Source organism: Bidens hawaiensis, unplaced genomic scaffold (genome assembly GCF_021521415.1).
Source record: "Bidens hawaiensis isolate Kalapana, Puna unplaced genomic scaffold, B.hawaiensis_p1.1 tig00049905_1, whole genome shotgun sequence".
Lineage (NCBI taxonomy): Eukaryota > Viridiplantae > Streptophyta > Magnoliopsida > Asterales > Asteraceae > Bidens > Bidens hawaiensis.
The window spans coordinates 1-16323 of NW_027506128.1; the positions used below are offsets into that span (position 1 = coordinate 1).

General features: G+C 31.8%; 1 pseudogene; it reads left to right on the forward strand.

Annotated features, from left to right (window-relative positions):
* Nucleotides 1-857: 857 nt before the first annotated feature.
* Nucleotides 858-10597, forward strand: LOC143616807 (bidirectional sugar transporter N3-like; annotated as a pseudogene).
* The last annotated feature ends 5726 nt before the right edge of the window (nt 10598-16323 follow it).

The following is a 16323-nucleotide window of genomic DNA, read 5'->3' on the forward strand; positions in this document are numbered from 1 at the left end:
GGAAGAAATGGAAATAGAAATGGGAGAGAAATGGAATTGGAGAGAAATAGAAATGGGTGGAGAATTGACAATCATTTCCTTTGTTTGGTACAATAGAGAAATGGGTGGAGAAACGGGAGCAGAGACGTGATTAGGGTTCCGCCTCGGCATCATCATGGTGGAGAAATGGTGGCTCAGAGACGCGTCGCAACACCGCGAACGGAGTAGAGCGTCATCATCATCGCCGCGCAACATCAACACCGCGATTTAGGGTTCCGCCTCGCAACACCGCCTCGCGATTTAGGGTTTCGTTTTGGCTCAGAGACGCGAACGGACGTGGCTGCGGCGTCGGCCGCCGTGCCGGACGTCGGCATCATCATCACCATCGCCGGTCGGAGCATCATCATCATCATACGCGAACGGAGTAGAGCAGAGACGCGATTTAGAAGCAGAGAGAATTCCATTTCTCTTCCAAATGGAGAGAATTGGATTTCTCTACTTTTTGCCTACACCCAATTCTCAGAGAAAACCAATTCTCCGCCCAATTCTCCGCCTAATTCTCCCAAACAAGAGAAACCTAATTCTCCACCCTCAAATCTCTCTACCAAACACCCCCTAAGGGTGATATCTAAGTCAGGACAAGGGCGATACTAGCTTAACACCCCCACGATTTCATTAGTGGCCCGATCATTAGTGATACAAAATTGTCGTTCAAAAAATAAATATATATAGTTGTTTTTAGATATTCAGCGTCATTTATTTTTTTTTTAGGTTGTCTACGTGTTTTAATTTATTATTTCATATTGGCCTCTATATGTTAATTAATTGCCCAAACTTTATTTACATATAATTATAATTATTTTCTCCTCTGTATGCAGGGAATATCATTTCCTTGATGGTGTATCTTGCACCTGCGTAAGTTATTATTCTCTTTATGTACAAAATGAAATAATCTTTAAATTTAAAAATGACTAAAAAGTATACTTTGCATGCATGCATGCAGGCCAACGTTCTACAGAATCATCATGAAGAATCAACTGAAGGCTTTCAATCAATACCGTACGTGGTGGCTCTCTTTAGCTCGATGATTTGGGTATATTATTCGACACTTAAAACCGACGCTACCCTTCTCATCACCATCAACGCCTTTGGTTGTATCATTGAGACCCTTTACATAACCATATACATTGCTTATGCTCCCAAGAAAGTTAAGGTAAATCACATAAACCTCATATTGATGTCTTTTGTCAAAGTCAAATATAGCACTTATTGTTGCAGATTCAAACCACAAAACTTGTTGTGTCACTAAACTTTGTGGGATTTTGGGTGATTGCTCTTTCAACTCATTACCTAGCAGAAGGTCCAACCCGAGTCACGATTCTTGGATGGATATGTTTGGTCATTTCTGTTAGTGTATTTGTTGCACCGCTAAGCGTCATGGTATGTAAACTGTAGCCCACTGACCACTGCAAGTTGGGTTGGTGACTTGGTGTGATAGTAGTAAAATTGATATGCTTTCTTGTATGCATTGCAGAAAATGGTGATAAGAACAAGGAGTGTAGAGTTCATGCCATTTGGATTGTCATTTTTCTTGTCATTAAGTGCTGTTATGTGGTTCTTCTATGGTTTATTTCAAAAGGACATATATGTTGCGGTAAGTTTGCTTCCATTCTTTAAAAGTTGATTATTAAATTTGTATATATATTAATATCGATATAAATATACTCATGATCTATTGGTCTAGTGATATACTAATATGGTATCTCCTTCAAAAATGTGAAATTATGGGTTCAAAATAGTGAATAATTGCAATTTCAAAGTAAAATGTAGAGTTTTGTTGTAAGGAAAAACAAAAATTTATTTTAGGCATTAATTTTAATAATCCAACAACTAATTTTATTGACGATAAGAAGTTATGCTCACGATATGACAAATGGCATTTATCGTTCAATCCAAACTACAAATTATTAGTCAATGATTAAAGTTGTGAGTTTACAATTCTATAAAAATGACATATCCAATCAATTAAGCTAGGATTAAAATTTTTTAGAATATTTAAACATGATGTCTCCAAACAAATGTTTGCAAGATGGCAATCTAATTTAGCACCATTTGATTTTGACATAATATATAAAAAAGGTACTGATAATAGTTTACCTGATTATTTAACAAGAGAATATCTTGACTCTATTCTGCAGGAATAATGGTGTATAAGGGACCCCTGAGAATAATTATTTCATCAATAGATAGAAGAATCAATTTTTATAATCAAATGAGCAGAATGCATGCTTTTCATATCCATAATTTAAACATGGATTTTTCATTATCATTTTACCAAAAACAATTTCTTTTAAATTACGAATGGCAGCAATATAACTGCTACAAGGATCGAATTGAGATTCTAAAGGAAAACAAGAAAATAATTTCTTGTGGATAACTTATATTTAATTAAATTTTAATGGTGCCCTAGATTCAGGGTGATAAACTTCTCTTTCTTTAAGAGGAGATGTTCCCCATGTTTCAACAGATATTATCTGTTTAATTATTACTTTGCTGAAATTGTAAATCTGGGTATTACCCGAATTATAATGTCTAATTTCGAAACAGGTAATTTTTAATTTTGTTTCTGAACCAATCACAAGGTTCATAAATAATGTAAAAGAATCTTTGTTACAAGCAAAAGAGAATCAAATAAACTTTCTTAAACAAGAAGTAAATTATATTACAATAGAAGAAAAGCTAAAAAATCCTAAATTACAGGAAAAAATAAATTTAGTCCAACATCAATTCTCTTTACAAATATGTAATGACCATCCTAATGCTTTTTGGGATAGAAAGAAACATATTGTTTCTCTTCCTTATGAAGAAGACTTCAAGGAAAGCCAAATACCTACGAAAGCGAGACCATGTCAAATGAATTCTGAATATTTACAATTATGCAAATAAGTTGATAGAGATTTTCTTCTTCTTTATCAGAAGAGTTTAAACATTGTTCACCATTTCTGCAAGGAATACATTCCTCATCTGATGATGTTAAACTTTCATTTTCTAAAATATGAACATTATTCATTTCAATAGATGAAAATTCTTGAGATTCAGAATCAGATTCAGAATTTATCAAAATATTTGATAAAGTTTCTTTTAACTTTTCATCTGTTAAATTATTAATTTTTCTTTTTACCCAGCAAGTTTTTTCGTTGTGTCCAGGACGACCACATTTTTTGCATTCTGCTCATTTGATTATAAAAATTGATTCTTCTATCTATTGATGAAATAATTATTCTCAGGGGTCCCTTATACACCATTATTCCTGCAGAATAGAGTCAAGATATTCTCTTGTTAAATAATCAGGTAAACTATTATCAGTACCTTTTTTATATATTACGTCAAAATCAAATGGTGCTAAATTAGATTGCCATCTTGCAAACATTTGTTTGGAGACATCATGTTTAAAATCTTTACTAAACATATCCAGAAAATTGGGTAATTAATAATTGTACTCCTTCACAACAGTATGTAGATAATAATCCATTAGAAATAATACAAACAAATGAAGGATCTATACAAATACAATTTGAAAAAAATAAATCCTAGAATAACTAGATCTTTGTCTTCGAAAGCTTCGTCTCAACATATATCCCCTTTAGAATATACTGTAAAAGATTTTAAATTAAAATCTAACAAAGAGATATCAAAATTACTTGATGATAAGTTAAAAAATCTTGGAGAAAAATTCCAATCCTACATATTAATACATTATCAGAAGAATTTGCGGAATCTATAGATAATAATAATTATCAACAAAAGATAAATGAAGAGATTAATAAACTCCAAAAGTTTGCTGAAAAACCTACTCAAAGATTATATTATTATCCTAGACCAACTCCCCAGGACGTACTCATAGAAGAACAAGAATATGTTGTTAATAATTCCTATCATGGAAAAAATATTTATGAATGGAATATTGATGGTCATACAGAAAGACAAATTTATAATGTTGTCCATAGAATGATGATGTATAGTACAATTTGTAGAAATAATGGCAATAATGATACAAACATAGCTAGAATGATAGTAGCTGGGTTTACAGGTCAATTAAAAGGTTGGTGGGATAATTATTTATCTCAACATGATAGAGAAGTCATACTAAATGCAGTTAAGGAAGAAGATAATGTCCAAAAGCCAAATGCTGTCTACACATTAGTAATTAATATAATTGAACATTTCACAGGAAGATGGTCTGATAATTCAGAAAATATCAGAACTCTTTTACAAAACCTTAGATGTAGAACTCTTACATCTTTTAGGTGGTATAAAGATACTTTTTTAAGCAGAGTTATGAACTCCCAGAGTCCAATAGTACTCATTGGAAATCCAAATTCATAGATGGTTTGCCTCCTTTATTTGCTGAGAGAATTAGAAAGGCTCTTAGAAAAGGGGAAGTTAACATAAATTATGAAAATTATACTTATGCAAGTTAATAGGTACTTGTATCCAGGAAGGATTATCTTTATGTAATGAAATAAAATTAAATCAACAAATTAAGAAACACTCTCTTAATGAAAAGAGACAGTTAGGACAATTTTGTTCACAATTTTGAATGGAAGAAATCCATGATCCTAAGAATAAAAAGGTTTTCAAATCACAAAGAGCTAATAAAGTTTACAAAAGAAAACAAAAGAAAGAACGAAGAAAAGAAGATAGAAAATTTAAGAGGAAAAGAGATTTTAAACCTAATAGACCTTTTATTATATGTAAAAAATGTGGTCGTCCTGGACACAACGAAAAAACTTGCTGGGTAAAAAGAAAAATTAATAATTTAACAGATGAAAAGTTAAAAGAAACTTTATCAAATATTTTGATAAATTCTGAATCTAATTCTGAATCTCAAGAATTTTCATCTATTGAAATGAATAATGTTCATATTTTAGAAAATGAAAGTTTAACATCATCAGATGAGGAATGTATTCCTTGCAGAAATGGTGAACAATGTTTAAACTCTTCTGATAAAGAAGAAGAAAATCTCTATCAACTTATTGCTCAATTTCAAGATATGGAAATAAATGTTATTTCTAATAATATACTGGATCTTCTTAAAGTCATAAAAGATTCTGAAATAAGAGAGAGAATAATTTCTCAAATGATAAAAGAAAATCAGGGAGAAACATCTGATGAGAAAATTTCTCAAGATTTTCAACCATATACTTTAATGGAAGTTAAGAATCAACTAAATCAAAAATATAAGGTTAATAAACCAGTTAGTATTGAAGAATTAAGAATTGAAATTGATAATTTAAAATTTGAGATAAAAAATTTAAAAAAGAATGATGAATATCTTGAAGAAAGATTAACAAGATTAGAAAAAGGAAAGTCCATTGACAATAGTATTGAAGAAGAAGAAAATTTCTTGTCTGTAATTGAAAGGATAACGTCACAAAAATGGCATATAAAAATTAAACTGTTAATAAACAATGACTTCACAAAAGATTTGATTGCTCTAGTTGATAGCGGAGCAGATTTGAATTGTATCCAAGAAGGTATTATACCAACAAAATATTTTCAGAAAACAACTCATAGACTTAGTTCAGCTAATGGTGAACCTTTACAAATTAATTATAAACTGCCTAAAGCTTATATTTGCAATAATAAGATGTGTATAGCTAATAGCTTTATTTTAGTCAAAAACCTTACTAATCAGATTATACTTGGAACACCTTTTTTAAATCAAATTCTTCCTCTACAAAGGGTGGATAAAAATTCAATTGTTGGAACATATGAGGGGAAACAGGTAATTTTTAATTTTGTTTCTGAACCAATCACAAGGTTCATAAATAATGTAAAAGAATCTTTGTTACAAGCAAAAGAGAATCAAATAAACTTTCTTAAACAAGAAGTAAATTATATTACAATAGAAGAAAAGCTAAAAAATCCTAAATTACAGGAAAAAATAAATTTAGTCCAACATCAATTCTCTTTACAAATATGTAATGACCATCCTAATGCTTTTTGGGATAGAAAGAAACATATTGTTTCTCTTCCTTATGAAGAAGACTTCAAGGAAAGCCAAATACCTACGAAAGCGAGACCATGTCAAATGAATTCTGAATATTTACAATTATGCAAAAAAGAAATAAAAACCTTAATTGAGAAAAGTCTTATTAGACCCTCTAAATCTCCTTGGTCCTGCACAGCTTTTTATGTAAATAAACATTCTGAACAGGAAAGAGGAATTCCAAGGTTAGTAATAAATTATAAACCGTTGAATAAAGTTTTAAAATGGATTAGATACCCTATTCCAAATAAAAAAGATTTATTAGATAGATTACATAATGCTGTAATCTTTTCGAAATTTGATTTAAAATCAGGATACTGGCAAATCCAAATAGAAGAAAAGGACAGGTATAAAACTGCTTTCACAGTTCCAACAGGACATTATGAATGGAATGTAATGCCATTTGGATTAAAAAATGCTCCCAGTGAATTTCAAAATATTATGAATGATATATTCATTTCTTATAGTGATTTTATCATCGTATATATTGATGATATTTTAGTATTTTCAACAAATATTGAAACACATTTTAAACATTTAGAAATATTTAAGAATATAATAATCAAAAATGGTTTAGTTATAAGTAGACCCAAGATGGTTTTATTTCAAACTAATATAAGGTTTCTAGGACACAATATTGAAAAGGGAAATATAATTCCTATTAACAGAAGTATAGAATTTGCTTCAAAATTTCCAGATGAAATAATTGATAAAACCCAATTACAAAGATTTTTAGGAAGCTTAAATTACATTTCTCCTTATTATCAGGGTCTAGCAGATGATACTGCTATCTTATATGAGAGATTAAAAAATAATCCTCCTCCTTGGACCAAATATCATACCAAGGCAGTCCAAAAAATTAAACATCAAGTAAAAAACCTACCATGTTTAATGTTAGCTAACCCAGAATGGGAAAAAGTTGTTGAAACAGATGCCAGTGAAATAGGTTACGGTGGCATATTAAAACAAATATCTCCAATTGATAAGAAAGAATTTCTTGTTAGATTCCATTCAGGAAAATGGAATAAAAGTCAGAGGAATTATGCTACTATTGCTAAAGAAATCTTAGCTATAGTCAAATGCGTTTTGAAATTCCAAGACGATTTATATAATCAAAAATTTATTATAAAAACTGATTGTCAAGCTGCTAAATATATGTTTAGTAAAGATTTTAAACATGATGTCTCCAAACAAATGTTTGCAAGATGGCAATCTAATTTAGCACCATTTGATTTTGACATAATATATAAAAAAGGTACTGATAATAGTTTACCTGATTATTTAACAAGAGAATATCTTGACTCTATTCTGCAGGAATAATGGTGTATAAGGGACCCCTGAGAATAATTATTTCATCAATAGATAGAAGAATCAATTTTTATAATCAAATGAGCAGAATGCATGCTTTTCATATCCATAATTTAAACATGGATTTTTCATTATCATTTTACCAAAAACAATTTCTTTTAAATTACGAATGGCAGCAATATAACTGCTACAAGGATCGAATTGAGATTCTAAAGGAAAACAAGAAAATAATTTCTTGTGGATAACTTATATTTTATTTCAGGTATGTATCCTCGTGGAAGAGGAAATTATTTTCATTCCTCTAATAGAGGAAGAGGAAGAGCTAGTCAAAATAATAGCAGAGTAATTGCGCAGATTGGGCAACAAAGGCTAATAGCTGCTAATATCGCAAATATTGCAACCACTTCTAGTAATACTGGAAGTAATGAAAACCAGGATTCTTTATTAGAAGAATTCCTTTCATGGAAAAACTCCAGAAACGAGGCTAATAAACCCTCATATGTGAATATTACTACAGAAGACCCAGATGATGGAGCATATAATCAGACTCCATACAAGGAGATAATATTGCTCCTAGAATTTAAAGATCTTAAATATAAAGATCAACCGTGGATTTTAATCCAAAAATATATGGATACAGGATCATATCCTGCAGGATCTTATAAACCCAGATTATATTACGAGACGATTCTACGATCCACAGAATCTTGTGAAATTACACATTATAATTCGGGTAATACCCAGATTTACAATTTCAGCAAAGTAATAATTAAACAGATAATATCTGTTGAAACATGGGGAACATCTCCTCTTAAAGAAAGAGAAGTTTATCACCCTGAATCTAGGGCACCATTAAAATTTAATTATTGGGATTATATAGAGGCATTTAATAAAGCCTTTTTATATGAAAATTCAAAGAAGAAGCATTCTTGGTTTTTCAAGATATGTCCACAAGTTTATAACTTGGATATTCCAAATTGGTTTAATAAATGGTGGATGTCATATGGTCCAGCTATAAAAATTCTACCTGAACCTTATAAAGGATTTTTTCAAAAATGGTCTGAAGTTTCTCCAACTCTAATAGAATGGAGTATAATAATATAAATATTGAAGGAATATCTTCATTGCATTATTTCACTCAGTTTGGAATCCCTTGGATCTGGAAGTGGTCTCCAGAAGTTGGTTATACCCAACAAAATATCCCATGTTTAAGAAGGACTTTTTATACAAAGTTCTGGAAGAAAATAAATAAAAAGGATGATCAAGGTAATATTGAAGGCCAAGAAACGATAGACTTAATAAAGTCTACAATTGAAGAATATGAAGAACAAATACGTTTGAAACAACAGAAAGAGGCTCCTAGTCCATTCAGACAAATTGTCAAGAAGATTCAACTATCAAATGATCAATTATCAAAAGATGAAATTATTCAGAAGTACTTAGAAGAAGTCAAGAAGGACCTAATTAAAAACCTTCAACCAGAAAAAAGATCTGATATGTCTATAACATCTTCAGAAAATAATGAAGCAGCTGAAGATGCTCAAAATGTTTATGAAGATGAAGAGCTTGATGAAGAACTTCTGGAAGCTGAATTAGCATCGTTAAAGGAATCCCTGACAACACAAAAAGACAAGAAAAAGATGGTCCAATAATACTGGATAAAGAAGAATCTACTTTAATAAAGCTGACTACTTTAATAAAGGAGAATCTGCTTTAATAAAGCATGCTGCTTTACTCAATTATAGCAGACACAATTATGAAAGCTTTTGAAAATTTTCAAAAAACAGAATTATTGTAAATTATTGTAGTTTGTTTGTATACTGAGACTCTCATTATAAAAGGAGCTCAGATTAATTCAGGAAGACACCACTTCCTTATCTAGTATCTATAATATCTTAGCTATTGTAAAAATTCTCTCTATTAAATAAAAAGTCTGAAGTTTGTGAAGACAACTTAATCTGCACATAATCCCTTTAAAGGTTAGTATACTTAACTTTTCTTTATTATTATTTAGCTTAATGACAAGCTAAATCCCAAAGTGTTGAATTAACCCAGATGATATAAGTTATAAACCGTGACTCAAAAAAAAAAAAAAAAAAAAAAAAAGTCATGGATGAAAAAAAATTTTAGGTTGGTTCTATATTAAAACAGGCATAATATTAATATCGTGGTCGAATTATGATAGCCCATTTATTGCCGTGGTGAGGCGTCTTCTAGGGCGTGGCCTGTACTGACCGCATGTTAATACTATTAGCCAGTTGAAATATGGGTAAAGAAACCATAGTACCTAAAGTTTCATACACGATTCTTTACAAGTTACTTTTTACTTTACATAAATCCTTTATAAATAAATAAATTATCATAAATAAATAGATATACATACACTTGAAAAGATATACATACACTTGAAATATAAATAAATAGATATACATACACTCTGAAAAATATGTAACTAACTCACACACCTATAAAAACATAACTCTAAGTCCACATTATTGTCTATAATGATGACTCACACACTAAATCTTATTGAAAGGGACACCGCTATATATGTATGCAACTTGATATAATGAAAGCCCTTTAAATGATATCTAGTTAAAGATATTCTTTCTTGATTATATAGGATTACAATTTTGTTCGTTGAGATTACTTATGGATTTACAAAAATATAACATTTCAGCTTCCAAATATAATTGGCTACGTGCTTGGAGTTATCCAGATGGGATTATACTTTTTTTACAAGAACTACACCAAGAAAAATATTGACCTGCAGCAAAAACTGCCAACTTCTATATCAACTATGGAAACATACCCGGTTTGTGACACCCCTAAACACAATGCACAAAAAGACACCAACACATGTGAACAAATCATTAAGCTCAAAAGCACACGCGAAGAGAATATAGAAGCCGGAGAACCACCAATGCTTAGTACAACACAACCCATTAATGATCTGATTAAAGATGTGTCGATGAAAGAAGACACGATCATGAAAGCATCAATGGGTTGTACATCTACGGCCCTTGATGGTATCGTGGATCATGACCAAAAGAAAACTATGGAGGGTGCTAATCAAGTTTATCTTGTAGAAAGTGCAGCTTAATTAATGGCTTCTTTTATAACGGTGGGATGCATATATAGTGCTTGAGTGCTGCTTCACTTTTGTACATTGAATAAGGATTTGTAATCTACTTGCATGTACCATTTCCTGACGACTTTTTGTATCCTGTAACTCTTACTTTGTTTCTATATAATGGACACGCATTGGCGGCAGTGGCGGATCCAGGAAATTTTTGCACAGGGGTTGGGGAATTTTTATGGTCGGTACTAATACAATTGTCGGGTCGAATCGTGTCGGGTCGAATCAGTTCGAGTCGAATCGGGTCGGGTCATATATAAAAAAAGGATTACCAGACAAAATATTAGATAACCAATATATTAAAGTAGTTCTCTACAGGTTTTCATTTTTTGAAATCTAACCATTACATCATCTACTTTAACACTGATAAGCAAGTCTTTCTCATTGTAACAAATACAATTGTTGCTTAAAATTTCATCACCCATTCGATTACGCAAATTGGACTTCACATACTCCATCGCCGAAAAGGATCTTTCAACGGTTGCGGTTGCAACGGGTAATACGAGAGCAAACTTTAATAAAAGATACACCAATGCAAAGGAATGGTGTTTCTTTGTTTGAACCATAAATTGAACAAGACTTGCTAAACCATTCAATGTAAGTCGCGAGTTCAACCGGGAGTCTTCTTTTAACACTTTCATCAAAATCATATGGGTACTGTGACACCTGGCTAAAAATTAGCCTAAATCACGACTAATATAATCTCGATTAACAATAAAATTTCGTCATTATGAGAAAAATATTCTTTATTAGTGATCTAGACGTTTCAAAGTCAACAAAAAGTGCAAAAATCGCCACGTAACGAGCCTAACGTGGAATAACCTCGGATAACGAGTCAAAAAGTAAATAAATCCTTAAAGGGGCTAAATGATCTCGAAAAATTAAAATACATATTAAAGTAGTCGAGACAATGTATAAACTTAATTTTAGAAGGCTCGAATCGCAAAAATTGCAATATAAGTAACCGAGTGTCGGTAGACGACCCGGTAAGGACTCAACGTTAACTATTTCCAAAAATTAGTTTCTTAGGCTTGTATTATCAAGAATCCAATTTCGTTCAAAGTCTGACAAAAATTATTAGAAACGGGATTCGTTTGATTAGCTAAAACTCGTTAGACGTTAAAACAGAAACTTAAGATTATTGTTTAAAACCCACATTTCCCCCCCCCCCTTTCCCCTCTTGGCCAGCCCCCTTTGTGACACCTCACCCCCTCCACCTCTTTTTCTCCCAATCACCTAACACCAACTCATCATTCTTATTATTTCCTCTAAACTCTAGATTGTTGATGTGTAAACCCATCACTTAATCCACATGCACTCTAACTTAACAACTCACCACTCTACTCCCTTTCACTCTCTCAATATACACGGCACACACATCACACACACACACACACTCACCATTCAAAATTCAAATTCACTAATCACGCATAATTAGTAAGATCAAGATCCAAGGTGAAGTTATGCAATTAGAAGGAAGAACCAAGTGGAAAGGAGAATCACACACATAAATATCATCTCATTCATATCATCATCTTAGGAACCTCAAAACCCAAGTAAGTTATAATTATGAATTGATTTCTATGATTAAATGGGTTAGATTATGTGTTATTGGGTTGAGATTGATCTTAGAGATTGGAAAATATGGATGCTTGTGTGTGTGTATATGAGTCGTGAGTATGTGTGTATGTGTAAAGGGAGGAATTGAACCACCCATACACGCATACATTCATCCTAAAGGTTATATTTTAATTGTTGAGATTGATTAGAAAGGTTGTTAAGATATTGGGTAATTAGGTGAAATTATGGATGAATTTGGTGATTGAGTTCGATATTAGAATGGATATTGGGTAGCTAATGATCAATAGGATTAATGGTATGAACATAATCTAGTGAATTACTTGTGTTGAAATTAAAATTGGCAGGAACTTGTTCTTAATTTTGCAATTTAGGGATTTTTGGATTACTTGGGTAAATTGATGATTTTGATGGAAAGTGATATTGATTGATATTGATTTAAGATTGAGGATAGGTTGTATGTTAGAAGATTCATAATCTATTAATTTGAAGAACAATACTTGAAAATGATTGTTGAAATTATAAATTTACTAAATAAGGAAACTTTTATTTAAGAAAAGTTGAATTTTTGATTTTGAGGTAAATAATTGGAAGGAATGTATTCAATATGTGATGAATTACAACTTTAAACTAAGATAGGGTGCATGATTAAAGAATGAATTAGTTAGTGCATTGATCAAATTATCAATTACTTACTAAAAATAGAAACTTTGTTGCTTAACTAATTGAAAGATCAAACCTTGAATAGAGCATTAGGGTGCATAAAACTATATCAAACAAGTTGGATAATATAAACTTAGATCAATACTTAATCAAATTTGAAAGATTAAATTAGATAGAATTATCAAAAAATAAAAGTTACTATAATAGGAAACTTTGTTAGTTAAACACTTAAGAAATTCATATTTTGATTGTTTAATGAACTACTTGAACTTATACATAAATGTTTTGATGATTTGAACCTGGAAATTTAAGTATTAATATGATATTTGTTCATATAAAAATAACAAAACTTAATTAGTAACATTATTAATAAACTTTGAATATGACCTAGAAACTCGAAAATTGGGTTAAACCTGGCTTGCGAAATGATTTGATCAAAACTGCAATTTATGGTGAATCATGTGTCCTTATATGTGTGATTAGTCCATTAGATGATTAGTATAGACTTTCTCAATTAAATTGACTTGTCGGTAACGTTAACGGTCGAAAAATCGGCTTTTTGAACGAAACCGACACGACTATTAAGGTCTGTTTTAGAACAGCCCCTAAAGTGGTAAAATAATCATGTATGTAAGACCCCGTCTCCCGGTGATCCCACAGTTGGTATTCATTCCATGATGCTTACAAAAATACCTAAATTTAAAACAGTTCATTCCATTAAAATAACCAATTCAGAGTATATGTTCAGCGGAAAACATAATTTATAACACAAATTCCCAAAATCAAATTAAAATGTATTTAATAAAACATTAAAAGAGGATGTTTAATATTATTAAAACTTCCGACTAAGTATGCCTTCAACCGACCAAGTGGTCTCGAGCACGTCCAAGCGGTAATCATCCTCCCCTTACCTGAAACGCACACTAACATGTACACAAAGTCAGCTTAAACTGAGTGAGATCAAGTTTAAATAAATGACATCTTTAAATATAATTAAAAAAAATCTTGTATTCCCATCATTAGAGGCCACCGTAAGCTACGGTAGCTTCTACAGAAAAACCGTGTCAGTAATAATAATAGGTAATCATCCTTATGTGAAAACATCTCTATACAAGCTTTCCTATATATATATATATATAACATTCAATAATAACATTCAGGGCAGAGAAAACGTACAACCCCAACACGTAACATTCCATCAACGCGTGCAAACACGAAGTAGGCATACGTAACATCCGTAATCGATAACGACTACATCATTCGCCAATTATTGGCCATTCAATAATATATATACATACACATCCATACATCATTCAATATTATCATTTCAAGGCCTATCCTATATAAATAAGCCTATACAAGATAATTTAAACGGTTCTTCAAGCAAAATCGTTTAAGTGTACATGCTAGCCCAAAAACTTAAAAAGAGTTAAAAGGGGCATCATGAAACTCACCTGAGACAAGACACGAATTCACCACGAGCTAGATGATTCCTAGGTAATCCCAAAATTCAAACACCTGTCGGTTTATATTCAATTAAAACTAATGACATCGAGATGACTCGTTTATCCTACGAGATATTCTAACATAGTTCGAGTTACCTAAACCCTCGACCTCATCAAACTAAATCACAACAGATCCCGAGGCCTCACGTTCACCAAAACGACCCTAGGTACTCCCGGGAATAAAGATTTCCCAATTTGCCCCCGGAAGCACTAGGTGACAGTAATACGCGTGTTTAAGAGTCGTTTAGGCATCTAACATCCAACTCAGCCCCTTTTGGACCCAAATTTGATAAATTCACATCCAACAAGTCCACACGACGCTACACGAGTCAAATGGGTCGGTAACTCACAAGTTCAACGCACCAACTATTCAATAAATGCAAATACGCGTTGTACTGACCCGTTTGAGTAACCGACAACCAATTCAGCCCCAATAATTATAAAAATCATTTTCCAACAGCCCGTACATTAAACCAAAGCAATACAAACTGAATTGGTCATCACTTTTTCATCCCTCGCGTTAAACGCAACCAAACACCATTCTAGACAACCGAAAACTAGTTTTCAATCTACAACTAGTTGACAAATCCAACGAACACCAATGAACATAATTTTAAAGTATATTATACTAGACATACCTAGGAAGATTTTGGTGCAAAACAACTCAACCAAAACAGTCCCGGAATTGATAAATTGGACAGCCACCCGGTAAGCCTAAAACTAGTGATTTAACAATCAATTGGCGATTTATAATGATCAATTGAGGTGTAAAGACTTGGGGAAACATGGGACTAGCCTTCACTTGAATTTTTACACCCCTAATATTGGCTGCACAAAAGAAAATAAGCAGGTGGGGGGCTGCTCTAATTCCGATCGGACACAAAGAAGAAAGAAAGAAACATTGTAAGTGGGGTATGGTTGAATGATTCCACTTGAATCATTTCTTGATGAGCTGCTCCTTCTTGCTGGCCGATCAATTAAAGGAGGAAAAGGGGGACCAAGAGCAGGTGAGGAAACAAAGGTAAGTGGGGAAGTGGTTGAATGATTCACCTGCTCATTTGTGATATAATATCAAATTTTCACCATGGCCCCTTCTACTTGAAGAATATGACACTTAAGAGGAAAGTTAAATGATTTAACGAACCGGGATAACGAGAAGGTTTCCGAGGAATGTTGGATCAATCCCGAGAGATGTACATCCTCTACAAACTTTAAGTCTTTGAACTAAAAATTAACGGGTGTTACAATGTATAGCATAAGTTAATACATGAGAAAAATGACAAGATAATTAAACTTAGTCATAAACGGTTCGTGTCGCGAAAACCGACACGAAAACGTTAAAAAGTTGTTATTTTACAAAAATATTAACAAAAATGAAAAATTATATATTTTCACAAGTTAACTTATAAAACTTGATTAATATATATGTAACAAGTATTTTCCATAACTTATAAGTTACATTTTAAACGAAAAACCGAAGCTGTTCATTTTAAACATAAAACCGACGAAACCGAAAATAATTATGAAAAATAAAATATTAATATTTTCTTAAAACTTTCTAGCAACTGAAACTTAAAATATTTTGTTGTATTTATATATTTTAATTGTTTATTAATTGATTTAGTTAATTAAATAATAGTTAACGGAAAACCGAACTATGTGTACTCGTTAACATTATAAGAACTTAATTGCTTATGTGCTTGTGTTGACACTAGATTAAGATTAATAAACTAAAAGGATGTTATAAAAAATAAAACCAAGTTTTTATTAACAAAACGTGTACCAATATAGGACACGCAAATTCTGGAACGAAAAGCTTCAAACGTGAGTTTCTCTATCCAACCCCCTCGATTTAACTAGAATTTTTTTCAAATCGATATTTAATTGTGATTTGGGGAAAATATATTCTTTATTACATATTTATTTTGATGATGTTGTATAAAGGCATTTTATTTTGCAAACCGTGTCAAACCCGGGATGAGTCAAGTTGCCTAAATAACGGTTAACCTAGAAAGGGGCACAAAAATATAGGTAGATCTATCGGGGTGACGCCCCCACTTCCAATCGCGTTGGGTTAAAAGTGGGTATATTTTGAGTCT